Source organism: Talpa occidentalis, unplaced genomic scaffold, assembly GCF_014898055.3.
Source record: "Talpa occidentalis isolate TD23 unplaced genomic scaffold, MPIMG_talOcc4v2.1 talOcc4.17, whole genome shotgun sequence".
Taxonomy (NCBI): Eukaryota; Metazoa; Chordata; class Mammalia; order Eulipotyphla; family Talpidae; genus Talpa; species Talpa occidentalis.
In genome coordinates this window covers 35,341,455-35,359,940 of record NW_023601754.1, presented here as the reverse complement: position 1 = coordinate 35,359,940, position 18,486 = coordinate 35,341,455, and the positions used below count along the sequence as shown (strand labels likewise).

Genomic DNA, 18,486 nt, shown 5'->3' with positions numbered 1-18,486 from the left:
AAAAAAAAAAAAAAAGAGAGAAACAAAAAACTTTCAGAGATGAAAACTACAATATCTAAGCCAAAAACTCCCTGACGGATTAACAGCAAGTGAGATACTATAGGAGAAGCACAGAGAAAAAAGTATGCAGGTAATGCCATGCAGTCTAAAATGCATGCAATAGGAGTCCCAGAAAAGGGAGAGAGGGCTTGTTTAAGGGTAATTATTTGAAAATTATTTGATAAAAATTTATAAAGCCATAGATCCAAGAAGTTCAAGGAAAGCCAGCACAATAAACACAAAGACCATCAAGGTCTATCACATTGAAGGGGCAGGAAACTAGTGATAGAGGTAACATCCTAAAGCAGTCACAGTTAAAAATATATATTACAGGGCCTCCCTGGTGGCACAGTGGTTGAGTGCTGGGCTGCTTAGCTGCCCGCAGCCTCTGCAGTGCCAGTTCGATTCCCAGCCACCGGCAGGGGTACCGCCTGCTGCTCCCCTCAGCAGTGTATCATTGGTCTGCCTGTACTGTTTCCCACTCTGGCTCTGGTGAATTCTCTCACCCTCCCGCGCTTCTGACTGTACCCAGTCTTGTATGTATGTATAAATAAATAAATAAACAAATAAATCTTTAAAATATATATATATATATAGTTATATATATATATATATATATTACAAACTTGGGCCTCCCCAGTGGCACAGCGGTTAGGTGCTGGGTTGCGAAGCTGCCCGCAGCCTCTGCAGCACCAGTTCAATCCCCGGCTGCTCCCCGGCCACCGGAGGAGGGTCCCGCATGGCTCTCAGACCTCTCCTGCTGCCCGCTGCTCCCCTCAGCAGTGTACTTCGGTCCTTCTGCCTGCTCTGCTCCCCGCTCTGGCTCTGGTGAATTCTCTTACCCTCCCATGCTTCTGACTATACCCAGTGCTTGAATAAATAAATAAATAAACAAACAAACAAACAAACAAATAAATAAATAAATAAAGCTTTAAAATATATATATATATATATATATATTACAAACTTGGGACAAAGCAAAGAATGTCTTCAGATTTCTTGTCAGAAAAAAATATGAGCCAAAAAAAAAATAGAATGATAGTTTTAAAGTACTTGAGAAAAATTCTGTATTTAGGAAAAATGGCATTAAAAATGAAGGTGAAATAAAAATTTTTCAAACAAACAAAAGTTGAAGCAGTTTGTTGCCAGAAGATTGTATTATAAGGACTATTAAAGGGAATTTTTTACATAAGAAGGAAAATTACAGATTGAAACTTGTATGTATGTAGATGAATGAAGAGTGTCAGAGATGGTGATAGGAGACTAATAGGAGTATTTTCCAATTTTAAATATTCTTATCAAAGATCTTTAGTTTTTGTAAAGCAAAAATAATTATATTGTGAAGTTTCTGACATATATAGGAATAAAACATGATTATAATAAATTTAATGAATAAAATAAATAAAATAACTAACATAAATGAGGCAGAAACAGGAAATTGTAAAATTTGTGCATTAAAAGTAATACAATATTTGCAGATAAGCTGTGCTAAATTAATGAAACATAAAGCTTAGAATAACCACTAACAATAAAGCAGCAAGAAATAGTTATCTTACCAATGATGGCTATGAAATTATATATATATAATATGGATATACTTAGATTTACATATTTACTTGTATAGATCTGTGTATCTAGAAATCTGTAGATAGATCTGTATCAATCTACATATGTATATACTCCAGTTAAAAAGCAGAAACTATACACTGTTAGGACATAAAAAGCATTTGGCTGTATGCTTTCTACAAGAACTCATTTTAAGTGTAAAGATACAGATGGCTTAAAAGTAACGATTTTTAAAAAGTAAACCCATATAAACACTAATCAGGAAAAAGTTGGAATGGTTCCTTTAATAGCAAAAGTAGATGCCAGAAGAAGAAACATTAGGAATTAAAGGTTCCACTTCATAGTGATGAAGGGATCAATTCATCACAAAGACATATATAACCTAAACATGTATCCATATGTTAACAGAATAAGGGAAAGGAAAAATAGACAACTCTATATTTATAGTGAGTATTTCATATACCTCTCTTAGAAATTGATTTAAACGTAGAGAAACAAAAAATAAAAATATAGAAAATGTGAATACTGTCAACTAATATGAAATAATTGATATTTATAAGATCCAGACCTATGAACATTACTAACATGACGTGTCAACTTCAGAAATATCACAAAACAACTGAAAACACACATCTTTTTCAAATGCTTCCACAAATTTACCAAGATAGAGCACATTTTGGCATCAAAATAAGTTCCAACAAATTCCAAAGATTGAAATAATGCAGGATGTAGTCTTTTACCACAACATAATTAAAAGAGAAATCAACAGCAGAAAGATAACTGAAAAATCTTTATGTAATTGAAAAATAATAGATTTCTAAGTAACCCATGGGTTAAAGAAGAAATCAGAAGAGGACTCAAACTGAATGAAAATAAAAAATGCAACGATTGCGATTTGAAGGATGCAACTGGACATTTACAGGAAATTATGAAGTTTGAGTGCTCAAGTATAAATAGAAAAAAAAGATGGCTAAAATCAATGGTATAAACTTCATGTTAAGAAAGGCTCCAAAGGAGCAAATTAAAGGTATGCATGTATGCACATACATGTAGTGAGAGAAAGTAGGAGGGAAGAAATGTAAGGGAAATGAGGTGAAGTGGTGTAGATGAGTAAGTCCTAAAAGAGTAAATGATTTTTGCATTTTTTTCTTTTCCAACTTTTCTATAAGTTTGATGTTATTTTCATATAAAAAATAATATATTGAATATTCATGATCTGTAAGTATATGACAAGATCTGCATCAGAGGTCATCAGAAAAACGAATCTTAAAATGACAATGATTTTCTACTTTATACTTATTTGAATGGCTAAGACCTTGGTAATAGCAAGGATTGCTGCATACTCTACTTACATAGGAATGGCACAGTACAATTTGGCAGTTTCTTCAAATGTTAAACATATACTTGCTACTTAACCTAACATTTCTATTCCTGTGTAATTAAGTGAGGGAAATGAAAATGTGTTTCTTCACAAAGATTTATACATGGATATCTTAGCAGCTTTATCCATGAAAGCTCCAAACTAGAAACAAACCAAAGGTCCACCAGTAAGTGACAGAAGAGATAAACTCTGTGATAGCCACACTTTGAGTAACAGAAGGAGGTCATCCAGTTCTGCACACACATAGTGTATAATTCTATTTGTATGCAATTTCAAACCATATGAAGTTCTTCTATACGTCTTTCAACATACAAGGGGTTTGTATTTCCATCCATGAATTTTGAGAAATAAATATGCACAAGTGTTCAGACCATAGGACTATGTGATGTTTCTTAAATAAGAGTTGACCACTAATTCCTTTTCAGCTTCACTGCTAGCAAGAATGCACACATGCCAGATAATACTCTCTTCTTTTGGAAAATGAGACTCAAATCATTCAATAGATTTCCTTTTCGATAGCAGTCATTAGGAAGTACAGCACTGTTTAATTATACTTAATAATTAATGTAAAAATGCTATATTACTGGTCCCTAGACAATTATCTGTCTCTTATGTGGCCAAATTCCCTTTTTAAAATATTCTAAGTCCTGTCAAATCACTTGTAGTTACAGAAAGAGAATGAGCTATTAATGGGGCCCAACAAAAGTAACTGTGCTGTGAAAGTCCAACTCAATGAGCCCATATGACAGAGAAAGGAGAGATAAATTAAAAATTCAATATTGAATTTAATCCCTTGCTCACTGTCACTTATGATGTGATTGGGATGCGAATGCAAGCTAAGTGAGATGTCATTTGACATCTAACAGAATGGCTGTTATATATAAACAAATTTAATCCCCTAAAAAGTATACATTTGTGAAATTCATTACTTTATAACCAAATAGAATATGTGATTGCTGACTGTCTATAATTACAGGGGTCTCAATAGAAAATGACTAAATATCACAGGGCCATGTCAGTGCCACCATTATAGAAACCACAGTCATGCACTGCATATGCCACGTGCTGATTTATTTACTTTCATCAAACACTTCATAAAAATTTGTTCTAAAAACAGACAACATAATTTCTGTATTCTTCCAGAGTTCTCAAGTGATTGGGATTATAAAACACCATTTAGGAAGGTATAAGAAATGATCTGTATTCCTTCTGTGATAGCATGAATGATTTAAAGACCTGGTCACATGAATCTGGTGACCACACACCCACTCCTTTCATCTTAAACTAAGTAGTATATTTTCCTCCCTTCTGGATTCTTCTAAATTATTAACATTCACATGCTTCATGATTTTTCTTTCAACCCACCAACAAAGATAAGGAGCAGAGATGTTCTTTCTAAGGGCATTTCCCCCACTAGTTCCTAAATCATGATGGGAGGGAGGGTGCTCTCTAAGCTGAGAGACCTTCCCTTGTTCTTGCTATCAAGATGAAAGATTTTGTTTTGTTTTATAAAAATCCATTTCAGTTAGTGTTGGAAAACATAAAGATAGGAGAAAAGAAGGAAGAAAAAATGTAAATAGAAGGTCAGTTTGACAGAGTATACATTCCAAATCATCACCATTTCTTTTGTTCTGATTATTATCTATAAAATAGATTTATAGATGTATGATTAGATATATGAACAGATATGTGCATATAAGGGTATTATTTTAGTGTTATTTTTTAAATGAAGTACCTTTTTTTTTTACATGCTGGTTAATATTCTGACAGTATGGGATTTCTTCCTTTAAGTGTGGTCACTGTGAACTAGACATAAGACCTGAAACCATAAAATACATAGAAGGAAATATAGGCGAAACACTACGGGATTTGCACATCAAAGACATCTTTACAGACACATCACCCAAAGCAGTGATAGTGAAGGCAAAGATAAACAGCTGGGACTACATCAAATTAAAGAGCTTCTGCACAGCAAAAGAGACAATAACAAAAACAAATAGAAACCCCACCAACTGGGAGAACATTTTTGCACCCAACACTAATGATAAAGGACTGATCACAAAAATCTGCAAAGAGCTGATGAGACTCAGCAACAACAAAGAAAATAATCCAGTCAAAAAATGGGCAGAAGAGCTAAAAAGAAACTTCTCTGAAGAGGAAATGCAAATGGCCAACAGACATATGAAAAAATGTTCAACATCACTTGCAATCAGGGAAATGCAAATCAAAACTACCATGAGATACCATCTCACACCAGTGAGAATGGCACATATTAAAAAAACTAGCAACAACAAATGTTGGCGAGGATGTGGAGAAAAAGGAACTCTTCTGCACTGTTGGTGGGAGTGCAAACTGGTCCAACCACTATGGAGAGCTGTGTGGAGATTTCTGGACCTACTAAACATAGAGCTTCCATATGATCCAGCAATTCCACTCCTAGGTATTTACCCAAAGGACACAGAAACATCAATTCCAAAGAGCACCTGCACCCCTATGTTTATAGCAGCACTGTTTACAATAGCTAAGCTTTGGAAACAACCCAAATGCCCAAAAATAGATGACTGGATCAAGAAGATGTGGTACATATATACCATGGAATATTACTCAGCATTCAAAAAAGATAAACACATGCAATTTGCAGCAACATGGATGGCGCTGGAAGGGATCATGCTCAACGAAATAAGCCAAAAAGAAAAAGAAAAATACCGGATGGTCTCACTCATAGCAGGAATCTAGAAAACTTAAATAAGGGAACAGGAAAATGAATATAAGAAAGTGAAAATCAAAATCAACAAAAAACTATGAACCAGAGACACTTTTTGGGGGGTGGGGGGCGGGAGGGGAAGGATTGGGGTCAGAATGGGGCGTTTGCAATTGTATGGGGGAATATAAAAATAAAAAAAAAAAAAGAATTCTGAAAAGACATAATAAAATATATGTGAGATGAAAAAAAAAAAAAAAAAAACACCTAAAGTTCTCCACCACAGTCCATTGTGCTCTTTTTGCAGTATTATTTCAACAGTCAAAAACTTTAATAATCTAAAAATCCAACCAGAGGAGAAGAGTTGAATAAACTCTTATACACACTATTTAATGGCTATGTAGTCTCTGTGTTATCAAGACATTTTAAATGCATGATATTGTACTCTTTTTCCATGTTATAGAAACAAGAATCAATATGTTAAAAGATACACACAGAAACACTTGAATATTATTTAGAGGTAGAATTGAATTTTCTGTCTTATCTGATGCTCCAGAATACACTAAATGGTTTTCTGTTTATGGATATATATAAATTTGAAATTGAAAATACATGTATATATGTACATATGGAATCTCTGATTGGATATCAGAGATGGCAATCTCCTTCAGTTTTCTATTGATTTAATTTTTTTAAAGATTTATTTATTTATGCATACAAGAGCATGGGTATAGGCCAAAAATGTGGGGGGTGAGAGGATTCACCAGAGACAGAGTGGGAAACAGAACAGGTAGACTGACTGAAATACACTGTTGAGGGGAGCAGTGGGTGAAACAGGAGAGGTCTGCTGTGCCATGTGGGTCACCTCCCTGGCCAGGGATCGAATTGATGCTGTAGCAGCTGTGGATTGCTTCATAGTGCTGACACTTTACCTCTTGCACCACCAAGGAGGCCCCTCTATTGATTTAAATATTAGTTATCCAAAAGTGCCCTCCTAGAAACACGCAAAATTATGTCTGACCAAATATCTGGCACAGTCAAGTCAACACGCAAAATGAACCATCACAGAGATAGTGCATTTAAAAAGTGAGTAGCTCCATATTAATATAAAAATCCCTGACACAAAGTAATGGAAAAGTATGCTGAGTCAGCACAAGCATGGATATTTTTTTTTGTCAATACCTTTCATGAAAACAAAGCAAAGCAATACATGTTCTAGGCAAAGTTAGTTTCAATATATGTATGATCATGTCCCCCTTAGTTTGATATTCTATAATTCCTTTCAGTGCTCATAATATTCCTGTAGTTAAGATTATCAGGGATGCATAAGTATCCATTTGTCCCAGTCATTACCAACCTTTTCTCTAGGTTATCCCTTTTAAGTCACCAGGGCATACTATGAAAGACTTGGAAATGATCACAAGGTGCCCCTTTTGCAGGAATGCTGTAAAAGAACTGGTGAACCCTCTAGAAATTAGCTGGCTGCATGAGATGACTTTTAATGTCTTTGAATGATGAGATTTTTTTTTTCCCACAACTGTGTAGGGATAGAGAAAACTGATAGTAATGCTTTCAGTCCAGAGCAATGAAAATTATTCCTGCTCGTAATAATGAAATAAATCTTATTTGGTAGAGTATAAATCTCTGTAAAATAGATTCTCATTTGAATTAATTTCAATATATTTCTGCTTCCCTTATTAATTTACAAATTATATGAAAACTTTGACATATGTTCATTTGATATTATATAAAATATTTATATTTGCATTATGCCTTGAACTTCTTTGTTAAATTCACTGTTCTTGTAATTACTTCCTCAAAAATCTGTTTTAGCCAGTGGATTACAAGCTCCGTGAAGGCAAGGACCACATTTGTCTTGTTTATTGCTCTATCCCCAGGGCTTACTATCAGGAATTTAGTAAGGGCTCAGAAAATATCCTCATGGTTCCCTGAATTAGTAAATGCAAATGAATCAAAGAAGTTTCTGAGCAATCAAATGAGTCCTGGGGGAGAAAGTTTCAGTGGTATTAAGAAAGCATTGAATGGCCTCATTAAATTGGAACATGCAATGTGTTTACATGCAAAATTTATAATGAAAAAAGTCACTATTTAAAGAGCTTTTTTGAACATCATTTCTGGGAAGCCACAGTGTTTTTGGAGGAGTCCTATAGTGTCAGAAAGGCCTGGACTACCATTGCAGCCTGGAGCAGAAAAATCTTGGATTACAAGATAATTTCTTTATACTTCTGGTACCTAGGGTTTTTTTTTTTTTTAACAACTCACACAGTTCTGATTCTTTTTCAAAGATGACTTTTGCTATTTTATTTCTTTAGTTAAAATTTTCTGTGAAGTATTTTGCAAGATATTAGGAAAGTAAAGCTTATTAAATATTTGAACCTTTTACATATCAACCAGTCAGATTTGGATCCCTTATAAACTGATGCAGTTTTTTTCCTACATCAAAGATGATTTTATGAAGACTGGTGGGAACTGAAAGTTCTTCTTTCTTGATAGACTTAGTACTCTTGTTAATATTAATATCTAAACTCTGGCTTAGACCCATAATCTCTCAATAAACATTTAGGGGAAGTTACCATTTCTTTATAACATTGGTAATAAAGTTTATTAGTTGTGTCTCTCTTTGGTATTTGTATGCTTTGGAAAGAATGAGAAGGGATGAAAAGACTTGGTGTGGAAGTAGTATATCCTTCCATAGAGGACAGCAAGAACAATAACCAAAAAAAGACTTTTGAAATCAAAATTTGTAATTTTGATTAGGCAGTAGAAAATCACCCAAGCCAACATACACAGACCATTAAATTACGTTGCAGTATTAAAATATTCAAGTTATTGTGATTCTCTTTGGTAAGATTCCTGTCTTAGAACTGCAAACAGGTTACCTATTGGGACACTGTTTTGTCTTGCATCAGTATAGTCAGAAATGATGAGAATCTTGGCTTCTTTTTTTTTTTTTTAGTATAATCCCTGATAGCTTTCTTAATTTTAATTTTTTTACTCCAACACCAAAACATTTCTGATGAGTTAATTAACATTTCTAAGTGACAAACCTCTCCTTCCAATAAATGATATAGGGTAAATTAAATGCCTATGATTATCATCTAGATTTTTCTAATTAGTAATTAATATTTTAAAATTCAAATAAGCCTCTAAATGGTCAAAGAAAGTAAAGATAGCCTCATCTACTTTCATGGTTTCCTTTATCTATTTATTCGTAACCTGTAGCGGCCTAGAAAAGAAAAGTTTGCTGAAGCATACTTTTTTAAATGGAAAATCATAAGGCACTCTTTGTGTTAAAATAAAGATGTACTTATTGGTGCATTGAGAACTCAGCTTGAATTCTGAACCCTCTATTTGAGTGAGTAGCCCAAGGTCAAGGTTGTTTAATGATTAAGTTCTCTGACCTTCATTTTCCTTATAGAGGATTGCATGAAGGAATACATGAAGGAACATAGCTGAATGTAGCCTGAATTTAATGTAGTAGAATCTGAATTTGTGAATACTACTGATTTGAGAGCATTTACTATGCCTGTCCTTTTGACAGAATCACTTTTTTCAGTCCAAACTTTTACACAGATTTATTTAGAAGTCTTAACTAAATGAGAGAGATATCTAAGAAGGCAACCAGAGAGAGACACAGTTGACATCAAAACCTAAAAAGGAAAATTTGACAAAGAGAATAACAAAATTGAGGCAAAAATCAAACAACGAAGTAAGGGATATTTTGTATCTGACCAAAGTGGTGGCTCTATTCATTTGTTATTTGGTTTTCTAGTACTTATACTGCTGTATAATTGACCATTGAGAGAACTGGGTAGTTTCCATAACAACAGAGCTGGTGACCTGGAAAATTGAGGCAGTTCTACTATTTATGTCTGTGTGTCTTCAGGCAAGACACTTGATCACGCTGGTTACTTTGTTCATTTGAGGGTCTTAAAATGTATACTTGGTGCTTCCTTTCAGCTTGAATATTTCTGTAGTCTTTGTTCTTTGATTCTATCCCCTGCATTTATTCTTTAGAGCCCAATTTTCTCTCAGCCATGGTTATATAGTTTCACTTTTTATTCTTTAGTCCTTTCTTTTCAAATTCTGTAACACTTGTCCCATATCCCTCTTACTCTGATCTTAAAGAAAATACCCTTGGCAGGTTTGTGAAGAAAAAGACAAGTACATTATGAAGAATAGGTAACTCCAAGATTTTCAAGATAGGCCTCTCAAAGATGTTTAGAAGAGACCTCCCTAAAATATTGAAAACACATCTTCCTAAGACATGTCACTTTGAAATGCAAATTATTTCCAAATGAGGTCAATCGAGGACCCTCCAGCCTAAAGGGGAACGTTTACCACCCCCTTAACTATCTGGAAGCATGAAAATTGAAAGTATTACCTAGAATTAAAGCTATATCAGAAATAACCTTTCTACTGGAGAAACCTGTCTGTATGTAAGATCTGATATCTAATTAGAGCTTCTGATCTTGCTCGTATGAATCAACCCCCTTCTTCTAAAGCTCAGGCCCCTATCCCATTTCTTATTCCAGGATATAAACCTCCTCTTTGCCTCATGACTTTAGAATCTACATGTTTATAGATTCTCCATGTGTCTGTGATTAAATTTGTTTTTTAACTCCTACTAATCTATTTGATATTAAGTTGATTGCATGACCAACCTGAGAAAAACCCATAAGATAAGAGGAAATGCACTGCCCTCTCTAACAATATTGGACAATATCATTAAAATAAAACAATTTAGTCTTAAAATTCTTTATCAACTTTATAATTGATAGTTTATCACCTAGATAAACAAAGCTGTGCTTAGCCATATCTCATAAGCACAGAGAAGATAAATATCAAAAATAACGATTGAAGTATTATGTCCATGAAGTAATTATCTGTGTAATATTTTAACCATCCCCCCCACCTCACACTATAACATTGTTCTTAGAAAATAAAATTACAGTATTGTGACTGTGAATCTCAGAGTTCTTTGTAGAAGGAAAAGATAACTATCACACTAAATTTTGTAAATTTATTGTTTTTAAAGTGAAGAGTAGAAATAACGTAAGGTAACTAGGGGTACCTAGAACTATCCTTCCTAACTATAATTTTCAAAAGGTGCCAGTAGATCATCTGAAGGAATCTTAAAGTAATGAATTTATGATCTAGTAGCTATGAGGTAGGGACTGAGCCTGAATTTTTAGCAAGTTGCCAGCAATGCTAGTGCTACTGGTCTGGGGGCCAGATGTAGAGTGATGAAGGCCTAGATCACACCACTTGAAATCTTGGTAAATATGTGTTAGGGTAAAGCAAACATAACTGCTCCATTGTTTTGCTCATAGGATAGTTGTTTTGTCTTTCACTATTCTTTCTGAAAAAGGATAGACTTTTGTTTTGGCCAATAGTTAAAACATTCAATGGAACAATGAATGATAAAAACTCTTCTCAAACAGTCTATTAGTAGGAAGTTACTGAGTTCCATTGATTTCCTTGATGTCTTCTACTTAAGGGTAAAAGAATCTTCTGAGAGTTTTGTCAGGAGCTGCTAAAAGAGAGTAAAGGAACCAAGAAAAGAGTGAGTTCAAAAAGTCCTTGGAAGAGCTTTGAAAGGCTTTAGGAATGTGTATCTTTCATGGATTGATCATCTAACCAGTATCAACATAAGAAGATAGGCTTAGGAGATGCTATAATGATCTATTACATCAAATATGTGAGCAAACCCTTAAATTTTATTAGAAATTTCAAGCAACTACATTGTCTATCTTTTCCGTTAGGAAGAAAGAGAAATCTGGTGGTAGGAGTGTAAAGAGTAATTACTTATCTGGACTTGGTGTCCCACCATTTCTGGACTGGAATATTGGTGCCTTCTATTACCCACCATATTTCATGGCATCTCTACATTTTGATTTCCTTAATTCTGGAATGAGGACTGTTCACAATTAATGGAATTGATCTTATAGGGCCATTATGAGGTTTAAATAAGATCATGCATATAAAAGTTTTCATATTATGCAAAATGTATACACACACAACCATACATACACACACACAGAGCAAGGCAAAGCAAAAAAAAAAAAAAAAGCTAAAAAAAAATGTAGACATCACACCTCCTTAGAAAAAAGCTGCCTTCTTAATTAGTTTCCCAGATCTTATTTTATGGACAAAATACTTCAGGTGTTCAGAATGCAACCACTAAAATTTTTGCCAAATTTTCCCTTTTCCTTGAAATCTCATTTGATTCCTGCTGTTTACTGTGCTGGCCACAGGGATGCACTGTGCTTCTTTCAAAATCTCTTTGAAAGCATTTTCAATTTGGCTGATGGAACATGTGGGTCAGAACTCAAACTGAGGGAGAACCCTGGAAGACATGGATTTATGGTAGAGAACACCTAGGACTAAAACTCCTGGGACTGAAAAAGAGACCTACATAGAAATCCGGCTTCTAGCAAGACTCCAACCTCAACCAACCTTATCTGTAAAATGGAGGTCACAAGTCCCACCTCTAATAGAAACAGTGAGTGAAGAGGTATAGAGGTAAAGGTTGTAACAATCCAACTGTGTCCTGGTAGAAAATAAATATGGAAAGCTCCTCATTTTTTGCAGCATCCTGTATGATGAGAATTTCACTTTGTCTGGAATGAATTTGTTTGTTTGTTGTTTATAGTTAACAAAGGATTCTCTGCTCACTTCCCAGTAACTATAATATTGATCATGTTCCTAACTACTCAGACAAATTGAAATTTTATAATATGATCCACTCAAAACTTTGATTCACAGTTTTAGCCCATAAGGGGAAAATAGGCACATCCTTTTGTCTCCCTCCTGGACTGGAGCTGGGAAAGCAGCATAAAGTGCTTGGCAGCCTGTAGCCTGTTCAAAGGTCTCTGCTTTTCAATATTGGCTTCTCAGCCTAGCAGATTGAACTGGATCACGGTAAAGACTTTTCAACAAAGAAGGGTAAAACCTGAGATTTTAAAAATAGTCAAGATTATGTCCTTAGAACATTTTCTTAGCCTTAGAAAGAAATACATTTCTAGTAAGCACAAGACTATGAGACAAGTCTAGTCAATATTCAGAGATTCAATAAAATGACAAGTTGATCAAGACATATGATGCGGCACATTTTCTCCTCAAATCCAGGAAACAGTTTTGACATTTCCCTTCTTGCCATAATATAATGCACTTTCAATACTGTAGTGAAATCCTCTCAGAGTGAAGTCATTTATCATAAGACTAAATGCATGAACTGTCTTGCTTCACTGTGATCCTTGGACTGGAAATTTTGGTGGGCCTTAAAATGTATAATTATAATTAAGATTTGTTTCTAACTTTCTGACGGCAATCCCTCTTTCTAATTCTGACTGGAAGCAATCCAGATATCCTTAATGGATGAATTAACCATCATCCATCTCGACCATGAAATACTACTCAGCAATAAAATGGAATAAAATACAGATACAGTCCAGATGAATCTCCAGAGAATTATTTAAGTTTTTCAAAAGATGGCCACTCCCATAGGTTATCTACTGTATGATTCTGTTTATATTAAATTCTTGAAATGATATAATTACAGAAATGGCAAGTAAATTTTGGTTGCCTGAGGTTAAGGAGGGGATTGGGCCTGGGAAGTGGTTGTGGCTTTAATGGGTCCTTTGGTGGGGGAAGGGGTCTACACCTTAATGTCAATATGCTGTTGTGATATTGATCTGCAGATTTGCAGGATGTTATAATTGGGTGAAACTGGGTGAATGATACATAAGATATTTTTTAAAAAAATATTTATATAAGAACTGGAGTAAAGGCCAGAGGCGCCGGAGGGTGAGAGAATTTACCAGAGACACAGCGGGGAGCAGAACATGCAGACCACTGAAAATACTGCTGAGGGGAGCAGCAGGCGAGACAGGAGAGGTCTGCTGCACCATGTGGGTTATCTCCTTGGCCGGCTGGGAATTGAACCCACACTGCAGAGGCTGTGGACGGTTCCACAGTGCTGCACTCAACCCGCTGTGCCACTGGGGAGGCCCAAATATTTCTATTTATACCTGCATTTGACTCTAAAATTTTCCCAAAATAGGCATTTTTAAAAAACAACAAAAAACAAAGAAGCTTTGAAGAAAATATTTTAGTCAGTCATTACTTATCATCGTCGGTGCCTTGTTGGTGATTTTCACCACACTACAACCACCACCAAGGCACCATAGTCCTCCACCATAGTATTATCCTCTCCCAACTGTGTTTCCTTCTCCTCCTCTTGCCACCTCCATTCCTCAGCTTGATTATTAGGATTTGTTATTGATTTTCACTTGATATTTTTATTTTGTAAGGGAAGTGTATATGACCATATATATAAAAAATAAAAATATATTCATATATGTTATATATTTATATATATTTATATATAAGTAAAAAATAAATCCTTAAAATAAAAAATAATAGTTTTATATATATATATATATATATATATATATAGAGAGAGAGAGAGAGAGATAGATATATATATAAAATATGAGATGAGCGATGCGAGAGGTGAGAGGATTCTCCAGAAACAGTGGGGAACAGAACAGGGAGATCCATTGAAAGACACTGCTGAGGGGAGTAGCTGGTGAGACAGGAGAGGTCTGCTGAGCCATGTGGGTTACTCCCTGGCCAGGGATTGAATTCAGGCTGCAATGACTGGCGTTAACTTCATGGCACTGAAACTTTAACCCCTGTGCCACCAGGGAGCCCTGAGTGGTTATTTTAAAAGATTGCATACAAGTCTCCTGGTGAGGCCCCTTGGGACCTTCCAAAAACTCAGCTTTCATTATGACACCAAATGTTCTGATCACTGAATCCTACCGAGGCAACTGACTCAAAAGAGACATACTGGTGTTGATCAGTCTAAAGTTTTCCTAGGATATCAACTACTGATTGGTAGTGTAAGGGGAACTTTCCCAGGCATGGCTAGAGAAGAGAGAGATTTCTTCTGAGTTTTCTTAGTCTTTGTTTTCTCCATCATCTTCAGTACATCTCACACATACATTGTATGCACTCAGTAGAGTAGTTAAAGCAAAATGAGGTGATTTTCCTTCTGTAGGACACGCCTCCTCCCTCCCTCCCATGGTCTCACCACCTCATCGTTGAGACTGTAAAACTTGGCAATTTCCATTCACAGCTTTGAATGATTTAGAATTCTGTTTTGCATTTCAGTTTTGTCTGAACCCATATGGCAAAGTCAAAACTCCAAACAAATCTGATAAATTCCATCTTGTGCTAGCCATTCCCTGTGGCTTGGTAAAGCACTGCAAGCATTTCACTACTTAATTCTTTCTTATTCCATGACCATCTGTATCTCCATCTTCAGACTTGGATGGTCTCATGTTGTTCTGAAACACAGTACAAAAGAGCTCCACTATGTTCTTTTGCCAAGAGTGAGTGTCTTAAGAGACCAAGAGAGTAAATAAACCAATCTGAAAACACTAGTTTGAGGTAGTTAGTTGCTCAGTGCAGGTGTACTCACCTTTATGTTACTCTCAGGGCTAGAAAGCCCTTGTTTAGAATACATAAATGTCACTTATTATCTAGCATGAATATTCACCAAGTCATTAATATGTATCAAGTCCTAAGGGTTTAACATTTATTGTCATATTAAATTCTGTAAACACTCTGTTGAACTCAACACTAGCATTACTCCCACTTAGTCTTTCAGCTTGGGGTCTTTATCTCTCTAAGTGCTGGGCACCCAAAAACCTAGTGTAAGTGGCATGTATGAAGACACAGACTAAAATGCGTAGGTAGGCTTCGGCAAGAATTTTGCCTTTGCTCTGTGTCTTGAAGAATGAGTGAAATTTAGACAAACAGAGCATGATGGGAACATATTTGGGGATAAAAGACCAATTTGTACTCAAAAAATTCCAAAGGAATGTTTAATTGAATGATTTATTTAGATGCCAACAAGGCAAAACATATGACTAGAGCACAGGGTGAGGAGATGTCTGATGATGAGGAAAGTAGCTGTGGCATTATTATTGGCAGCCTTCAATACCAGGCATAACTTCTTTTTCAGTTGGGGAGGAACTGAAATGAGGAGTGCTTTGACCTTCGGGCAGCAGCGTGAATGATTCATTGAAGAAGAATCAGAGACGGGGACACGAGGTAGGTCTTCTCAGACTAATTGGTTGAGGGTGAACATGAGCCTTGAGCTCATTAATATGCTTTGCTCTCTATTAGACTTTATGTCCTGTGGCTCATTAATTCCCTGTTGATAGAGCCTCAGGCTGAGTTTCATCCTCACTGAGTTCACGGGGCAAAGATTTTCCTCTCGCTCTTAAAACTATATCAACATCCGGCCTCACTGGGCCATGCAACATTTGCTGATTCCTTTGTGAACACCTCTGACCCATAAGTGAGTTCAGTTTCAAACTTTAACTTAAAAACTGGGGGAAGAAATTTTTATGTGATCTAATCTGGCTGAGATATTCACAACATCTATTTCTGAGACTTTCCACAGCTAGGACAGTTTCTGTTATGTCGTTGGTCTTATTTCTCCAGAGGGTGGAATGTGTGATGATTTCTGGGGTGAATTTTATCATTTAGCATATTTGTTTGATGAGAAGAGATGAAAGAGGACAGAGACATAGGTCATCGTGTTATTTTTTAATAATTTGAACACATTATATTGTTTATGTGTTTGTCTATACATAACCCCCTAAAATAAATAATAAAATCTAAAGTAAAAGGGTGAAAGAATGAATGGAAAATGAAACTTAGAACAAGAGAAAGGTGAGTGATACTAATATCCAAAAATGTTTCTCTCAAATGTTCTTTTATCTGATGGACCATAATTTGGAATATGACTTTTCATGAACCTTTTCAATGTCCCCTGAGGGTAAAAAGGGAAAAGTAAACAACAAGCAAAAGTAGGTATTCAGAAGCAAGTCATTTGTGTTCCAGTTTTTCCAATATGTAATAGTAACCAGAGGAATATTATGGACTGTAATGATAACAGTCCTTCAGAAATATCCTGGTGGTATAGATGCCACATCAGAGAATCTTTCTGGTTTACCCACTAGTATAAGATTAAATACTTTTCAATAGCATAAATCTCATGAGGTCAGGTAATAGAAGAAGAGAATGGTAAGAATGTTCAAATATGTAGTTTCCTATCAACTTATAAAATCCAAGAGGATGTTAAAAAGCAGGTATTTTTTACGTCAGATGCTACTGACCTCTAATAATTTTTCCAAGTGCATGGTTGTTGGAGTTAACCTCACATTTGTCAGAATATTTTATCTTAGATCAAGTTTCTGTCTCAGGTACAGCTAAGGTAAACTAGGCACAAAACATCCAGCTAAGGAATCCAACAAACTAATTTATGATACAATGATAACAAATGTCAGTTTTAATATTGGGAGACTTTGCCAAAATTATTGCTACATGTACTATAGCAATTTTTTATTGATTGATTATAGTTTTTTGACTTATGTTGAAAATAATTGATTAGTTTTTGAAAACAAAAGTGAGGCACAAGGTGTTTCTTGGATAATGAAAGGCCACATGACCCCTCAAGACCCCGAGTGCCTGATGCTGTGAGCTGGGGAGGAGACTGTGGAGAAATAGGACACTTTAGAGACAAACTTCTGCTCCACAGCCTCACATGTGGCTCTGCCAATTAATGAAACATGTAAATTGGATCCCATCCAAGGAAAGGTTAAAAAATGAGAGTTTTATTTCTTGCTTTCTCTGTTGAGCATTTTCAGCATCTTTGCTGTAGAACCTCACAAAGTTATTTACCACAGGTGTGCTGGTAATTATGATATATTATAAACATTTACGTTGTATAATGGTCCTCAACGTCTTCCACCTGTGACCTGGTGCCTGCATACCAAGCAGTCATGCAAAGCAGGTAGAAGTGTAGGCTGCCAGCTTAAGATTGTTGTTTTTTTTTTTTTTTTCCTTTTTTCAAATGTACCATTCTCTTCCGCCACAAATGTGTATCTAGGGATTTCCCCCTGCTCAGTTGTCTAAATTATTGCACATAATTACATTTATTTTAATCTTAAGGTATTAACATTTTTAAGCAGAAACCTTTCCAAATTGACATGCATGCTTCATTCTTCTCAAACCAAGCAGAGTTTTAAGATAAATTTACATTTATTTTCTAAATGACCTAGATCTTATTTTGTCAATAATTTGACCATGATGGAATAAGTCTTAGTGTTGGGTATTGGTGATGCCAAAGCAGGTTTTGCTTCTGCTAAGTGGTTGCATATGTCTGTGTCTTAATGAACACTTCATTTCCTTTTAATAATCGTTGTCACTGTCGACATCCATTATAGGTCCAACTGTTCTTTATTGGTATCAATAATTCTGCTTTTAGTAACTTCTCCCCGGTCTACCCACCTTGTAAGGGGCACCCATTTATCTTCACACACACTGCAGTAACAGGAGTGGTGACTGTCACCACCCAGAACACTCCATTCCTAATGTGACCCGGGAATTCCATTAGAAACTTTACATTGAATGCTTTGTTTTCCTTCACACCTGCTTATGGGGTCACTGTTATTAAACTAGGTAAGGAATTATTTGAGATAAGAGAGCTGAAGCAAAGAGAATGTTTGATTTGCTGTGTCTACTTGGGGTGGACATTAGTAGTGAACACACACTCGGATTTCAATATTTCCAGAGCAACAGATCCCGAGGGTCCACATTGTAAGCAAAGTAGGCAGGGAATTCTGCCTTGTGACTCCCACAGTGACTATAGGATTGAGGATAATGGAGAGCTGACCTCTAGAGAAACAGGATTGAA

The 18,486-nt window shown here is 35.6% G+C and overlaps 1 long non-coding RNA gene across 3 annotated transcripts in view; it reads left to right on the top strand.

Annotated features, from left to right (window-relative positions):
* The window catches only part of LOC119250407 (uncharacterized), a 760,618-nt gene that overhangs the window by 277,823 nt on the left and 464,309 nt on the right, over positions 1-18,486 (top strand). For all 3 annotated transcript variants that reach the window (XR_008552486.1, XR_008552485.1, XR_005126287.2), the window contains one exon: positions 15,745-15,833. This is a non-coding gene — a long non-coding RNA (uncharacterized LOC119250407). The remainder of the gene's footprint in view (positions 1-15,744; positions 15,834-18,486) is intronic.